The 15,021-nt window shown below is 40.0% G+C and overlaps 1 protein-coding gene across 2 annotated transcripts in view; it reads left to right on the top strand.

Moving 5' to 3' along the window:
- The window catches only part of LOC106568000 (delta-sarcoglycan), a 351,309-nt gene that overhangs the window by 222,165 nt on the left and 114,123 nt on the right, over window positions 1-15,021 (top strand). The window contains exon 1 of one of the 2 annotated variants that reach the window (XM_014137971.2): window positions 14,460-14,817. The exons of the other annotated variant lie outside the window; for it this stretch is intronic. The gene's annotated coding sequence lies outside the window, so the exon portion shown is untranslated. Of the gene's footprint in view, window positions 1-14,459; window positions 14,818-15,021 lie in introns of those variants that run through there. 2 annotated transcript variants of the gene reach the window in all.

The raw sequence follows: 15,021 nt of genomic DNA, 5'->3' as shown, positions 1-15,021 counted from the left end.
GAGTAGAGAGAACACTACAAAAATGAACAAAACACGACAGCAAAACAGTCCTGTTAGGAAACACTCTAAACAGAAACAATCCCCCACAAAACCCAAAGGAAAACAGGCTCCTTATGTGTGACTCCCAATCAGCAACAACGAACTACAGCTGTGCCTGATTGGGAGCCACACACGGCCCAAAACAAAGAAATACAAAAACATAGAAAAATGAACATAGAACGCCCACCCAATGGAACACGCTGGCCTAACCAAAATAAAGAACAAAAACCCCTCTCTATGGCCAGGGCGTTACACCTAGCCACCGTGATTCTACAGTACATCTGCATTGCTTGCTGTTTGGGGTTTTAGGCTGGGTTTCTGTATAGCACTTTGTGACATCTGCTGATGTAAAAGGGCTTTATAAATAAATTTGGTTGATTGATTATTTGAGAGGTGCCAAAATAAACTAACACAAAGAAGCCCCAAAATGTCACAAAAAATGAGCAGTGTGTCTGCGTGGAGAGAGTCCTCGATGTATGGAGGAAAGGTGTGTTTATCCCCAGGACACACCCGTGTCCATGTGTGTCCAATTTCGCTGAGGACCCTCCCAGCTCTGCCAACTGACATCCTGTTAAAGAGAACAAGAGCAGAGAGAAAGAATTAGGCAGACAGAGTTGGAGGGTCATCACAACCTGGACAGTCTATGTCAGGGAAAGTTCATGTTTTGTATACTCGGTGTAAGTTTCTAATGGAGATTTTCATCTCTGTCACATATGGAACCGCTCACATCAGGTGTGCAGTTAAAATGGTGTTTTCCCGCGAATTGCAATTTGGTAAATGTTTGAAATTTTACTTTTATTGGTGGCTTCATTACAGGAGTTGTATGTTCTATTAAGATACATTGTAATGTGATTTCTGTCATTCTGAGCACCATGGGTGGACGCCCATTCGATCATGCACCCAATGACAGTGGCTCCGGTAAATTTCTCAAATAGCCGGTAAATTTAAATCTTCCAGGACACGTTGTCCAGCACCACTTTTTCCTAACAGAAACCCTGGTTCGGGGGTCCTTCAGATGTCAATGAGTGTGCGTGGCTATTAGACTTATTGGTGTGTGTGGGGTGTATGTATGTGTGTCTGTGTGTGTTCCTGTCTGTGTGGGTGTGTGTTATCTGTGTGTGCACTTGGCTGCATCTGTGTGTGCCCTCGGCTCCAATCTGTCCAACACCAGCAACAATCACATCTCTACAAAAGGCCCCTTCATTTCTGACTCACTGAACAGTTAAACAATAGTAACAGTGCCAAGGAACGTTTAACGCTGCTGTCTCTAAACTGTGACTGGAACATTTTCTATTGTCCTCCACTGGAGTGTTAGCTCGTCAGAGCGCTCCTGTCTCAGGCTGCCAAAGCCATCATCTTGGCCTACATCATTCCCTGCTCCAACGGAACACAGTCAGTGCATTTCTATGGAAAATGCCAAGACATAATGGGAGCAATATGTTTCTTTATTTCCCTCTCCACTAGCTATGGGGGGAGAGTGAAACATGAAGGCACAGGCCTGGAATGACAGATGCTAATTCTATTAGCGACTCCTGAGGAGCACTTTTGGGTGTCCACCAATGAATTGAAACAGTGTCATGTGGTGTAAGAGAACACAAACAATGGGAGGCAGGATGTGATGCCACTGGTGTTACGGCTCTGGCTCAAAGTTTCCCATATGAACAGATTTAGGATCAGCTTCACCTTAGCCATCAATGTCTTAACTGGCCTCAGATCATTGTCTGGTGACAATGTCATCTTACTCTGGCGGTGCTGCTCTGGATAGTAGTTCCCATTGGCACAGATCTAGGATCAGCCTACCCTTTAACCACTATGGCAACTAAAATGCTAAGCTGACCTTAGATCAGTATCTAGAGGGAACTTTATCCTATTCCGGTGATACTGGAATGATGAGGTTTCCATTATGTCTAATTAGACCCCTATCCTGGCAGAGCGCTATGATTATTACCTTGCCCTGTCTCTATGTAAGACATCTGCTTCAAATCCACTCTCACAGTCTTATATTTTACATTTTAGTTATTTAGCATATGCTCTTATCCAGAGCGACATACAGTCTTCTATCCACTGAAACAGCAGTTTGGACAAAGCAAGATTCAAAGCAGTGGGTTCCAGAGCACACTAGTATTCGATACCCAGAAATAGCCATTCACATCCAAAAATCAAAACAACAGTGAATGATTGACTAAAGAAGCAAACACATTCAATTAAGTTTTTTTAGGGACAATGCAGGAAAGGCCTTGCTCAGATGCCATACGAGATTCTAGGAGAAAAGCTCCAACTTAAACAATGGACTGTGGAAAATGTACTAGACATGTTTATTCAAAACTATCAATTCTGGAATTTTATTCTGAATTGTATTTTTATTTGATTTTATTGGGATCCCATTAGTCGACGCCAATGGAGACAGCTAGTCTTCTTGGGTTCTGACCACATAACGAAAAAAGACATGCTATTATTTGACTACAGCTCAGCGTTCAACACCATGGTGCCCTCAAAGCTCATCACTAAGCTAATGGACTCTGGGACTAAACACCTCCCTCTGCAGCTGGATCCTGAACTTCCTTTTCCCACTCCAGATACAAACTCATACATACTAACAACAACTTACAGATGCGCACAAGCAATGCCTACATCTCATCTGCCCAGACCCACATGTTCACACCCCCATTCCTAGTGTCGGCATTATTGTTTGTCAATAAATTGTACCAATTCATTTTTCTCAGATTTCAAACCGACATTTCGTGATATTTAACTTTTAAGTTGCATGTATTTGAAAGTATCTACATTGGTCAGTCCAAAATTACTTTTTAATTCATGGAAATGTATGTACTTCCTGTTACCAAGTCATTTATTGTGGTGGTAGGTAGCCTAGTGGTTAGAGCGTTGGGCCAGTAACCGAAAGTTTGCTAGATCGAAACCCTGAACTGACAAGGTAAAAATCTGTCGTTTTCCCCCTGTTCAAGGCAGTTAACCCACTGTTCCTAGGCCGTCAATTTGTTCTTAACCTGTCTGGGCAAGGTGGGACGTTTGCGTCCCACCCTAGTCAACAGTCAGTGGAATCGTGCCAATGCAACCGCATTGCCAGGTTTAAAAATAACTTTACTGGGAAATCACACTTTGCAATAAACGACGTGGTATGCTCAGCCATCTTGGAACCATCTAAATCAAAAATACTATCGTAAATATTCCCTTACCTTTGATTATCTTCATCAGAAGGCACTTCCAGGAATCCCAGGTCCACAACAAATGTAGTTTAATAATTAAATAATTTATGTCCCAATAGTTCCTTCTTGTTAGCGCGTTCCGAAGGCTACTCATAATGTACTGAAGCGCGCGGGACTTGTCGTCACGAATGTGCAAAAAATATATATTTACGTTCGTTCAAACATGTCAAACGTTGTATAACATAAATCTTTAGGGCCTTTTTCAACCAGAGCTTCAAAATTATTCAAGGCGGACGATTGCATTGTCTTACTAAACGTTTCGAAAGGGGAGGGTAGCCATGGGCGCCCGCGTCATAGTAGTAAATGGCCCTCCCCCTGTGACCAACTTCCCAAGCCTCTCTTTGGGTCAGTTTCTACCATAGAAGACTCAAACCACTTTGTAAAGACTGTCGACATCTAGTGGAAGCCTTAGGAAGTGCTAAATGATTAATAAGTCTCTGTGTGTTTCAATGGCAAAGGTTTGAAGTGATTCCACACATCAGATTTCCATTTCCTGTTAGGATTTGTCTCAGGGTTTTGACTGCCATATGAGTTCTGTTATACTCACAGACACCATTCAAACAGTTTTAGAAACTTTAGAGTGTTTTCTATCCAAATCTACTAATTATATGCATATTCTAGTTACTGGGCAGGAGTAGTAACCAGATTAAATCGGGTACGTTTTTTATCCGGCCGTGCAAATACTGCCCCCTATCCCCAACATTAACCTCTTACATCTAGACGTTCCGCTAGCGGAACACCTGCTCCAATATCCAATGATAGGGGTGGCGTGAATTACAAATTCCTCAAAAATACAAAAACTTCAATTTTTCAAACATATGACTATTTCACAGCATTTTAACCTGTTGGGTCTAGGGGGCAGCATTTGCACGTCTGGATAAAAAAAATGTACCCGATTTAATCTGGTTACTAATCCTACCCAGTAACTAGAATATGCATATACTTATTATATATGGATAGAAAACACTCTAAAGTTTCCAAAACTGTTTGAATGGTGTCTGTGAGTATAACAGAACTCATTTGGCAGGCAAAACCCTGAGACATTTTCTGACAGGAAGTGGATACCTGATGTGTTGTATTGACTTTAAACCTATCCCATTGAAAAACACAGGGGTTTAGGAATATTTTGGCACTTCCTATTGCTTCCACTAGATGTCACCAGCCTTTACAAAGTGTTTTGAGTCTTCTGGAGGGAGATCTGACCGAACAAGAGCCATGGAACGATGATGTCCCATTAGACACCTGGCGCGCGAGTTCATGTTGGGTACCCTCGTTCCAATACGTTATAAAAGAGTATGCATTCGTCCACCTTGAATATTATTCATGTTCTGGTTAAAAAGGCCCTAATGATTTATGCTATACAACGTTTGACATGTTTGAACGAACGGAAATATATTTTTTCCCCTCGTTCATGACGAGAAGTCCGGCTGGCTTACATCATGTGCTAACGAGACGGAGATTTTTGGACATAAATGATGAGCTTTTTTGAACAAAACTACATTCGTTATGGACCTGTGATACCTGGAAGTGACATCTGATGAAGAGAATCAAAGGTAATGGATTATTTACATAGTATTTTCGATTTTAGATCTCCCCAACATGACGTCTAGTCTGTATCGCAACGCGTATTTTTCTGGGCGCAGTGCTCAGATTATTGCAAAGTGTGATTTCCCAGTAAGGTTATTTTTAAATCTGGCAAGTTGATTGCGTTCAAGAGATGTAAATCTATAATTCTTTAAATGACAATATAATATTTTACCAATGTTTTCTAATTTTAATTATTTAATTTGTGGTGTTGACTTGACTGCCGGTTATTGGAGGGAAACGATTTCCTCAACATCAATGCCATAGTAAAACGCTGTTTTTGGATATAAATATGAACTTGATAGAACTAAAAATGCATGCGTTGTCTAACATAATGTCCTAGGGGTGTCATCTGATGGAGATTGTAAAAGGTGAGTGCATCATTTTAGCTGGTTTTATGGTTTTGGTGACCCTGTCTTTGACTTGACAAAACATTACACACAACTCTTGTAAATGTACTGTCCTAACATACTCTAAATTTATGCTTTCGCCGTAAAACCTTTTTGAAATCGTAAAACGTGGTTAGATTAAGGAGATGTTTATCTTTCAAATGGTGTAAAATAGTTGTATTTTTGAAAAATTTGAATTTTGACATTTATTTGGATTCAAATTTGCCGCTCTTGAAATGCACCTGCTGTTGATGGAGTGCACCACGGGTGGCACGCTAGCGTCCCACCTAGCCCCAAGAGGTTAAAGACAAGACTCTCCTTCATCTAACCACACTGTCCGATTTCAAAAAGGCTTTACAGCGAAAGCAAAACATTAGATTATGTCAGCAGAGTACCAAGCCAGAAATAATCAGACACCCATTTTTCAAGCTAGCATATAATGTCACAATAACCCAGAAGACAGCTAAATGCAGCACTAACCTTTGATGATCTTCATAAGATGACACACCTAGGACATTATGTTATACAATACATGCATGTTTTGTTCAATCAAGTTCATATTTATATAAAAAAACTGCTTTTTACATTAGCATGTGACGTTCAGAACTAGCATAGGGGAATTTGCTAACAATTTACTAAATTACTCACGATAAACGTTCACAAAAAGCATAACAATTATTTTAAGAATTATAGATACAGAACTCCTCTATGCACTCGATATGTCCGATTTTAAAATAGCTTTTTGGTGAAAGCACATTTTGCAATATTCTAAGTACATAGCCCAGCCATCACAGGGCTAGCTATTTAGACACCCGGCAAGTTTAGCACTCACCAATATCAGATTTACTATTATAAAAGTTTGATTACCTTTTGTTGTCTTCGTCAGAATGCACTCCCAGGACTGCTACTTCAATAAAAAATGTTGGTTTGGTCCAAAATAATCCATCGTTATATCCGAATAGCGGCGTTTTGTTCGTGCGTCCCAGACACTATCCGAAATGGTAAATAACGGTCGTGCGCATGGCGCAATTCGTGACAAAAAAATTCTAAATATTCCATTACCGTACTTCGAAGCATGTCAACCGCTGTTTAAAATCAATTTTTATGCAATTTATCTCGTAAAAAAGCGATAATATTCCGACCGGGAATCTCCTTTTCGGCAAACAGAGGAAAAATCACAAAGACGGGGGCGGCCAGGTCACGCGCCTAAGCCCACAGTCCCTTGATCGGCCACTTGAGAAAGGCGATAATGTGTTTCAGCCTGGGGCTGGGATGACGACATTCTGTTTTTTCCCGGGCTCTGAGCGCCCATGGAAGACGTAGGAAGTGTCACGTTAGAGCAGAGATCCTTTGTAAAAGATAGAGATGGCAAAGAAGTTCAAGAAGTGGTCAGACAGGCCACTTCCTGTAAAGGAATCTCTCAGGTTTTGACCTGCCATTTGAGTTCTGTTATACTCACAGACACCATTCAAACAGTTTTTTAGAAACTTTAGGGTGTTTTCTATCCATATATAATAAGTCTATGCATATTGTAGTTACTGGGTAGGATTAGTAACCAGATTAAATCGGGTACGTTTTTTATCCAGCCGTGAAAATACTGCCCCCTAGCCATAACAGGTTAACTGACTTGCCTAGTTAAATCAATTTAAAAAACGGTTTCTATGGATTTAATTCTCCATGTGGACCTATTTATCGGTGAATTCTGAAAAGCTTCGAATGATTGTTCCATAAGGTTGTGGTTTTTAAGGAGTGATATTGGTTGTTATTGTTAAAGTGTTCTTAAGTATGAAGTTGCTCATGTTCTTAGCTTTATCCTTTGAAAATAGACATGAAAAAAGATTCTGGGGATGAGCATGTACCCAGTACCCAATGTACCCAATATGTACCCATTGCTTGTCATTAGTGCATTTAACAATATGTCGCAAGTAAAAGCCTTGGCTAGCGAGTTGATACAATTCCAAGTCTGGAAGGTTAAAACCACCTTCAGAATTAGGAAGATGTAAAACTTTCCTTTTTATTCAATGAATTTTAGTTGCCCGTATAAAGTCAATTATGACGAATATACTTTTGTAAAGAATGTCTTCTGTGGGGTAACTGGTATTACCTAAAATAAATGCAAAAACTTTGGCAGCCATGCCATTCTAAAGAGGTTTATTCTACCTGTATGTTTTATGGGGAGATTATTCTATTTAATTAGATCTGCTTTCATATTGTTGATTAATGGAATACAGTTATCTTTATATATTTGTTTTTTGTCACTTATTAAGCATCATAAGTATTTCATTTGTTTTGTGGTCCACTTAAAGGATTGACGTAGATCGTGAGTTGTTCTTTTTCCTATTGCCCTTGTTTAGTTTTTTTCCACACTAATTTTCTATCCTGAGATTTTTTTTATTCTGAAAATATTTTTAGCAAAAGAGGCATCAAGTTTTCAATATTGGTCAGGTATATCAGGAGATCATCTTCAATTAAGTTTAGTTTATATTGATGTTTACCAATACTGATACCGGTTATATTTGGATCCAGTCTAATTCTTTCTGCAAGTGGTTCAATTGCCAGTCCAAACCGGAGGGGGAGAGCAATTTCATCAGATAATGTATTATTTGTGTATATGTGTGTCTATTTTTGCTCTAGGACATTTACAATATTTTTTATAAAATGTATTATTTCAGCTGGAAAGTTGGAAGCTTCCAGTGTTTTGAATAGAAAAGGCCATTCAAGATGGTTGAAAGCCTTTTTGGGTATCAACAGTCCTTATTGATGAATCTATATCTTGTTTTTTTTACATATTGTATTAAACTGAAACATGTTCTTGTATTTTTTTTGCAAGTGTCTATTTTTATAAACGCCACACCCTGATCTGTTTCACCTGTCCCTGTGCTTGTCTCCACCCCCTTCCAGGTGTCACCCATCTTCCCCACTTATCCCCTGGGCATTTATACCTGTGTTTTATGTCTGTCTGTGCCAGTCTGTCAACCAGCGTTTTGTCTCAGCTCTTGCTTTTCCCCAGTCTCTCTTTTTCTCGGCCTCCTGGTTTTGACCCTTGCCTGTCCTGACTTGGAGCCTGCCTGCCTGACCACTCTGCCAGCCCCTAAGCCTGCCTGCCGTCCGGTGCCTTTGACCCTACTCTGGATTACCGACCTCTGCCTGACCTGACCTGGGCCTGCCTGCCGTCCTGTACCTTTGCCACTCTACTCTGGATTATCGACCCTTGACCTGTCGTTTGCCTGCCCTTGTTGTTGTAATAAACATTGTTACTTCAACACAGTCTGCGCTTTGGTCTTACCTGAAACATGATAAACAACCCTGTTTGATTGATATGTATCAAGTCTGGTAAGACTTTTGCCATTCTGTTGCTTATAAGCTTTGTTATTATTTTATTGTCACAATTTAACAGTTTGATACATGAACCTTGGAAGTACTGAATTCCATACCCACATCACTGCCGGGAATCGGAGTTGAGATTGAGTCTTTTTTTTTCCTCCACTGACTGTTTGATTGGAATGAATTGCTTGAGTTTTTTCTAAGCTTAGCAGACACGTCCTCGACAAATCAAATGGACTGGTCATGGATTTTGATTTTTCTCCCCCCCCCCCTGTGCCTTCAGAATGCTGATATTTACACAGCTTTAAGATTACCATGTGAGGGTATTTAGCGTTCTCCTATTTCACGTCGATCTGATGGCATCACTCCAGATCCTCCGGTGATACATCCACCCCAAGCTTCTCCAATATCAGCTTGATTACATAGCTGGAAAGGTCTCCTTTTTCCTCGTATTCTGGTAGGGACAATATTCTCTTATTTTGTCTCAGTTTATGCTGGTCCAGTACATCTTCTAAAGTTGGTAGCTGTATTTCCAAAAAGTACATTTTGTTGAACTTGTTCATCCACATGCCCACCCTGTATATGCATATCTGACATGAGACTCTACATTTAGATTTTTGTCATTTAGCAGACGCTCTTATCCAGAATGACTTACAGTAGTGAATGCATACATTTCAAACTTTTTTCCCATACTGGTCCCCTGTGGGAATCAAACCCACAACCCTGGCGTTGCAAACACCATGCTCTATCAACTGAGCCACACTCTACCTTCCTTTTGAGCAAATCTACTTTTTTAACAACAGATTTTAACAGTTTGTGTGTTTTGGTGAGCATTGAAAGCATTTTAGCTATGTTTTCATGGATATCCTTCAGCTCTGCATTGATCTCATTTGTATCTCCAAGTTCTTTGTTTTTTCCTGTAAGGAAGCCATTTTCCCACAGATTGGTTCGCCATTATATTTAACTGACCGCTCATTCTCTCCCGGTTGCTTGGGGATATACTGATCTATCGATTTTAAAGGATTCATTTAAACTATGCTGTCTGGCTTCTACATATAATCGCAGTGTTGACGGTACAAAACAGAGCTACTCCCTCCCCATGCGTCCTGTCGGTACAAGCATGCTCCTCCTTCTCCTTACTGGGGATTGAAAGTGATTGACTTTCAATCCGCAGTAATTACTCCAGAATGAATCAAACACAGTGAGTGACCAGAACAAACGACAAAGCCAGAGGGCCTGCATGGGACCAATGCTGGGGAAGCCTAGCTAGTTAGTTTAGCTAGTTAACGTAGTATTGTTGCAGCAAAATAACCTTGCAGCAACAGGATTTGAGCGTAATGTTGCATGATTGGTCGATAGGCTATAAAGCCCCACAGTGGAGGTGTCATAATACCCATTAAACCTAGCGGTCAAACAGAGAAATGGTTCCATTCATTTTTCCCCTAGGGGGTTTTAGAAACACTTAAGGGCTGTGCTTCGTGTAGTCTTACCCTGGCGTGACGTTTTGATAACCGTGTCAATCTCTTTCGGACATCGTGACTTATCAATATATTTACTCTGATACGAAAATGCAAATCAGCACCAAAGTAGACATCATGCAAAACAACAAATCCCTGCAAGCTCCAGTACGTCATCTCTAGCTGACACCTTTGCTAACAGGTATTGTGTCCATTTAAAACTTGCACAAGACAGTTCACAGAATTGTCCATTTAAAGTAATGTAGCCAATTTATTCATTACTACATTTAGCTAACATTAGTTAATAGTCAATCCAGAGATTTTTACCTTTGCCTCGATTCGGCAGTCTTATCCATATCATCATGGCATTTGTAGTGCTTTATGATAGCCACATTAGCAGCTAATTAGCGTTTAATTTTTGGAGGTAAATACAGGTGAATATATTGATCAGTCACCTTGTCCTAGAGAGATTTATCAAAACATCGCATCAGGGTAAGCCTACATGAAACACAGCCCTTATTTTAAGAGTTTCTAAAATCCCCTACGGGAAAATTAATGGTGGAAAAACGATTGGAACCATTTCCCTATTTGCCCACTAGGTTTCATGGGTATTATGACTCATACTGTGGCAGTCTATTAGCTGGCCAAAATTAGGTTACACTAAAAGTGCAATAATTTAATATAAGCGTGTGTAAGTCCAGGTTTTCAGTGAATTTATGTATATCACAAAGCTGAGCAGGAAAATTCTCAGCAACAAAAGAGGGATCAAATTAAGTTCCTACACCTGTAGTTAGCTAGATGAGCTCGAAAAAAGATTGGCTGACATGTACAGTTGAAGTCGGAAGTTTACATACACCTTAGCCAACTACATTTAAACTCAGTTTTTTACAATTCCTGACATTTAATCCCAGTAAACATTCCCTGTCTTAGGTCAGTTAGGATCACCACTTTATTTTAAGAATGTGAAATGGCATCATAGTAGAGTGATTTATTTCAGCTTTTATTTCTTTCATCACATTCCCAGTGGGTCAGAAGTTTACGTACACTCAATTAGTATTTGGTAGCATTGCCTTTAAATTGTTTAATTTGGGTCAAATGTTTCGGGTAGCCTTCCACAAGCTTCCCACAATAAGTTGGGTGAATTTTGGCCCATTTCTCCTGACAGAGCTAGTGTAACTGAGTCAGGTTTGTAGGCCTCCTTGCTCGCACACGCTTTTTCTGTTCTGCCCACACATTTTCTATAGGATTGAGGTCAGGGCTTTGTGATGGCCACTCCAATACCTTGACTTTGTTGTCCTTAAGACATTTTGCCACAACTTTGGAAGTATTTCTTGGGGTCATTGTCCATTTGGAAGACCCATTTGCAACCAAGTGTTAACTTCCTGACTGATGTCTTGAGATGTTGCTTCAATATATCCACATAATTTTCCTGCCTCATGATGCCATCTATATTGTAAAGCACTCCCACAACATGATGCTGCCACCCCCGTGCTTCACGGTTGGGATGGTGTTCTTCGGCTTGTTCTTTCTCCTTCAAACATAACGATCGTCATTATGGCCAAACAGTTCTATTTTTGTTTCACCAAAACAGAGGACATTTCTCCAAAAAGTATGATCTTTGTCCCCATGTGCAGTTGGAAACCGTAGTCTGGCTTTTTTTATGGCGGTTTTGGAGCAGTGGCTTCTTCCTTGCTGAGCGGCCTTTCAGGTTACGTCGATATAGGACTCGTTTTACTGTGGATATAGTTACTTTTGTACCTGTTTCCTCCAGTATCGTCACAAGGTCCTTTGCTGTTGTTCTGGGATTGATTTGCACTTTTCGCACAAAAGTACGTTCATCACTAGGAGACGGAACGCATCTCCTTCCTGAGTGGTATGACGGCTGCGTGGTCCCATGGTGTTTATACTTGCGTACTATTGTTTGTACAGATGAACATGGTACCTTCAGGTGTTTGGAAATTGCTCCCAATGATGAACCAGACTTCTGGAGGTCTACAATTCTTTTTCTGAGGTCTTGGCTGATTTCTTTTGATTTTCCCATGATGTCAAGCAAAGAGGCACTGAGTTTGAAGGTAGGCCTTGAAATACATCCACAGGTACACCTCCAATTGACTCAAATGATGTCAATTAGCCTATCAGAAGCTTCTAAAGCCATGACATCATTTTCTGGAATTTTCCAAGCTGTTTAAACACACAGTCAACTTAGTGTATACTTCTGACCCACTGGAATTGTGATACAGTGAATTGTAAGTTAAATATTCTGTCTGTAAACAATTGTTAGAAAAATTACTTGTGTCATGCACAAAGTAGATGTCCTAACCGACTTGCCAAAACTATAGTTTGTTAACAAGAAATTTGTGGAGTGGTGGAAAAACAAGTTTTAATGACTCCAACCTAAGTGTATGTAAACTTCTGACTTCAACTGTAACTATAGGTAGTCACTCACATATGATTGTAATAGTCAGCTAATGTTTTGACATTTTCTGTTGGTTTAATAGAGTAGCTCTATGATCAGACGATAATCGAATCCTTTCAATATTGTGATTACGTGCCCCATAATACCATATTTGATGAATTGTGAAATCATAATCGTGACACAAATAATCAGGGAATTACAGGCCTATATTTCAGAAGTAGAGCAGGTGTTTGGAAGGGAAATAGCGAGAGAGTAGTGAATGTAGGTAGAAGAATGAAAACCGGTATTTATTCATGATGACATCTGTGTCACAATCCATATTTACCAAGGCTCCATGTGTTTGGACCAGCTCTAAATCCTGTTGCTGGAATCTCACTCTAATTGGTTGTTTTCAAACACATGTCAGAATAAAGAAAGAGCCCTGGGAGGATCCGCAGTCAATTCTAGCCCGGATATACACATAACAGGTTGGGGAATTGTCTCCGAGGTGAGATTCACACAACAACGTAATAAGACCAGGAGTAAGCAAAAGCTTTTCCCTCCTGAAACTCAGACATACTCTTGTTTTGGTGTTCTATCTCTTCTATCCCTGGATCGTTCCACCAATTCGGTGCCTTTTAAGAAGTATAACTAAAAATAAGGGATTTTACCTAATTTTAACATTCAATAACATAAAAAGCACATGTTCAACTTAATAAAAAAAAGTTTCCCTAATAAGTAAACATAGTTAGTGTCTAAGTGCCAAATAATGTAACCAGGTTGACTGTAACAGGGTTTGTCGAATTCTTCTTTAAAAAGTCATGAATCTCCTTGTGACAGGCTTGTTGTGTCCAACAGGGAAGGGCAATTGAATGCAAGCTTCACTTTTTTTTATTAAAACATTTCTAGCCTCTATCTACAGTATGGGTAACAGGGTTGACATATTATGCTCGACCCGCTCAGTTTTCCACCAGAAAATTGCCAAAAATAGTACAACCAGCTCACCTGCTTTTTAATCTATGATTTGACTATTAGATATTCAATGTTTCTTTTGAAAAATATATATTGAAAAAGGAATCGTTTCACCATATAAAAATGAGAGTTCAGCTCACGTAATAGGGTTGACCTTGAAATGAGGGACAGACCTAAATGAATCACTAATCACATGAAATCAATAATAATCTTCTGAAATGATTTTGTCAAAGCAGCCAAATAACTAGGTCTTTACAATGAATGTTAAACTTGGAGACATTTTGGAAGTGGGTTAAAATCTTCCTAGAAGTGACACAGGGTTGATGGAGGGATATGGCAAAATGCTCAACTTCAGAACTTTATCAAGCCTATATTCATATAGAAAATCTGATTTATTGTATTATCCATGTGGTCTATATTAAAGGGCACTTCATTTAATATAACAGGCTTTTAAAATTGTTTTACAATTTTTACATAAAATATAAAATGGACGCAAAAGGCACTAATTTCATGGAACACCCCCGTCTTCACAGCTTCCTCTTCGGATCTTTTGTTAAAACAGGAAAATAGATCTCCCCAGATGTATTCAAACAGCAGGCTACATCCTCATAAGCAAGTCGAAAAGTTGAGGAGTGTTGTCTCTCTTACTGCAGTCCTATTAGGTATTTCCCTTTATTGAAAAAATTATAATCAACCAAAGCGGATGAAGCTCCATTTCACCAACAACAACAATAACAACACCATGCATTCCCTGGTGTCCGTGGGCTGTCTTCACTGACCACTTAAAATGCTGAACGGGCTGTGCCTGTTAGACAATGATTACTATTATTCATCTGCTCTGACCACACTGTGGGTATGGCTGGTAGGAGAAAAAAAGAAAGTGCTGTGTAGGAAAAGCTTTGTGGTTATTTCCTCCCTTGCTGGACAGACTGGCAGGCCACAGCATATTAAGTGGAGGAGGGGAATGTATTTTTTTCTATTTTTCCAGTCCCTTTTCACACACACACACACCGTCAGAAAGGCTTGTCACAATCCAGGCAGCCTTACCTCTTTAACTTCCCACATGTGTCTGGGCTTCTAAATCTGTCTGGCGACCATAAGGCTGTAACTCAGCCCTAGCAGCCTTAGCAGAGTGGTGCAGAATCTCCAGTCCCCGCGAGTAGCAGAGCAGAGTGGAGTAGAGTAGCCTCCAACGAGACCTCTGGGATAACGGAGTGTGCGTAGTGTCCAGGAAATACCTCACAACTTGGGCAAGGACATGTTATTGGAAAAGCTGACAAGGGGGCTGCCTGGAGTCTGTCATGCAGCTTTTTAAGAGGTGCTCAATCTCCTTTTATCTGCCTGACACACCCTGATTTAGTGAGAGATCACTGAGAGCCCTGAGTGAGAGACAGAGAGAGGGATAGGAGAAGGAGAACAAGACAGGGGGCGAGGTAAGTTTTATTTCCGCTCAGTTCCTGTCTTTTATTTACAGGGACTTTTAAGTTTGCTACTCATAATGTTGAGCGATGGGATGGGGAGTAGGCGTGAAGAAGACTGCTCTTTATTTAGAATACTATTGCCTCATTGTTCGGAAGAAACTAAATTAAGTTTGCCCTTCTCTTTTGAAAATAGTCATTTTAGTTTGTCTCAGTAAC

This window comes from Salmo salar, chromosome ssa13 (genome assembly GCF_905237065.1).
Source record: "Salmo salar chromosome ssa13, Ssal_v3.1, whole genome shotgun sequence".
NCBI classification, from domain to species: Eukaryota; Metazoa; Chordata; class Actinopteri; order Salmoniformes; family Salmonidae; genus Salmo; species Salmo salar.
Note: the sequence above shows the minus strand (reverse complement) of the source record. Positions and strands in the feature narration are given on the sequence as shown.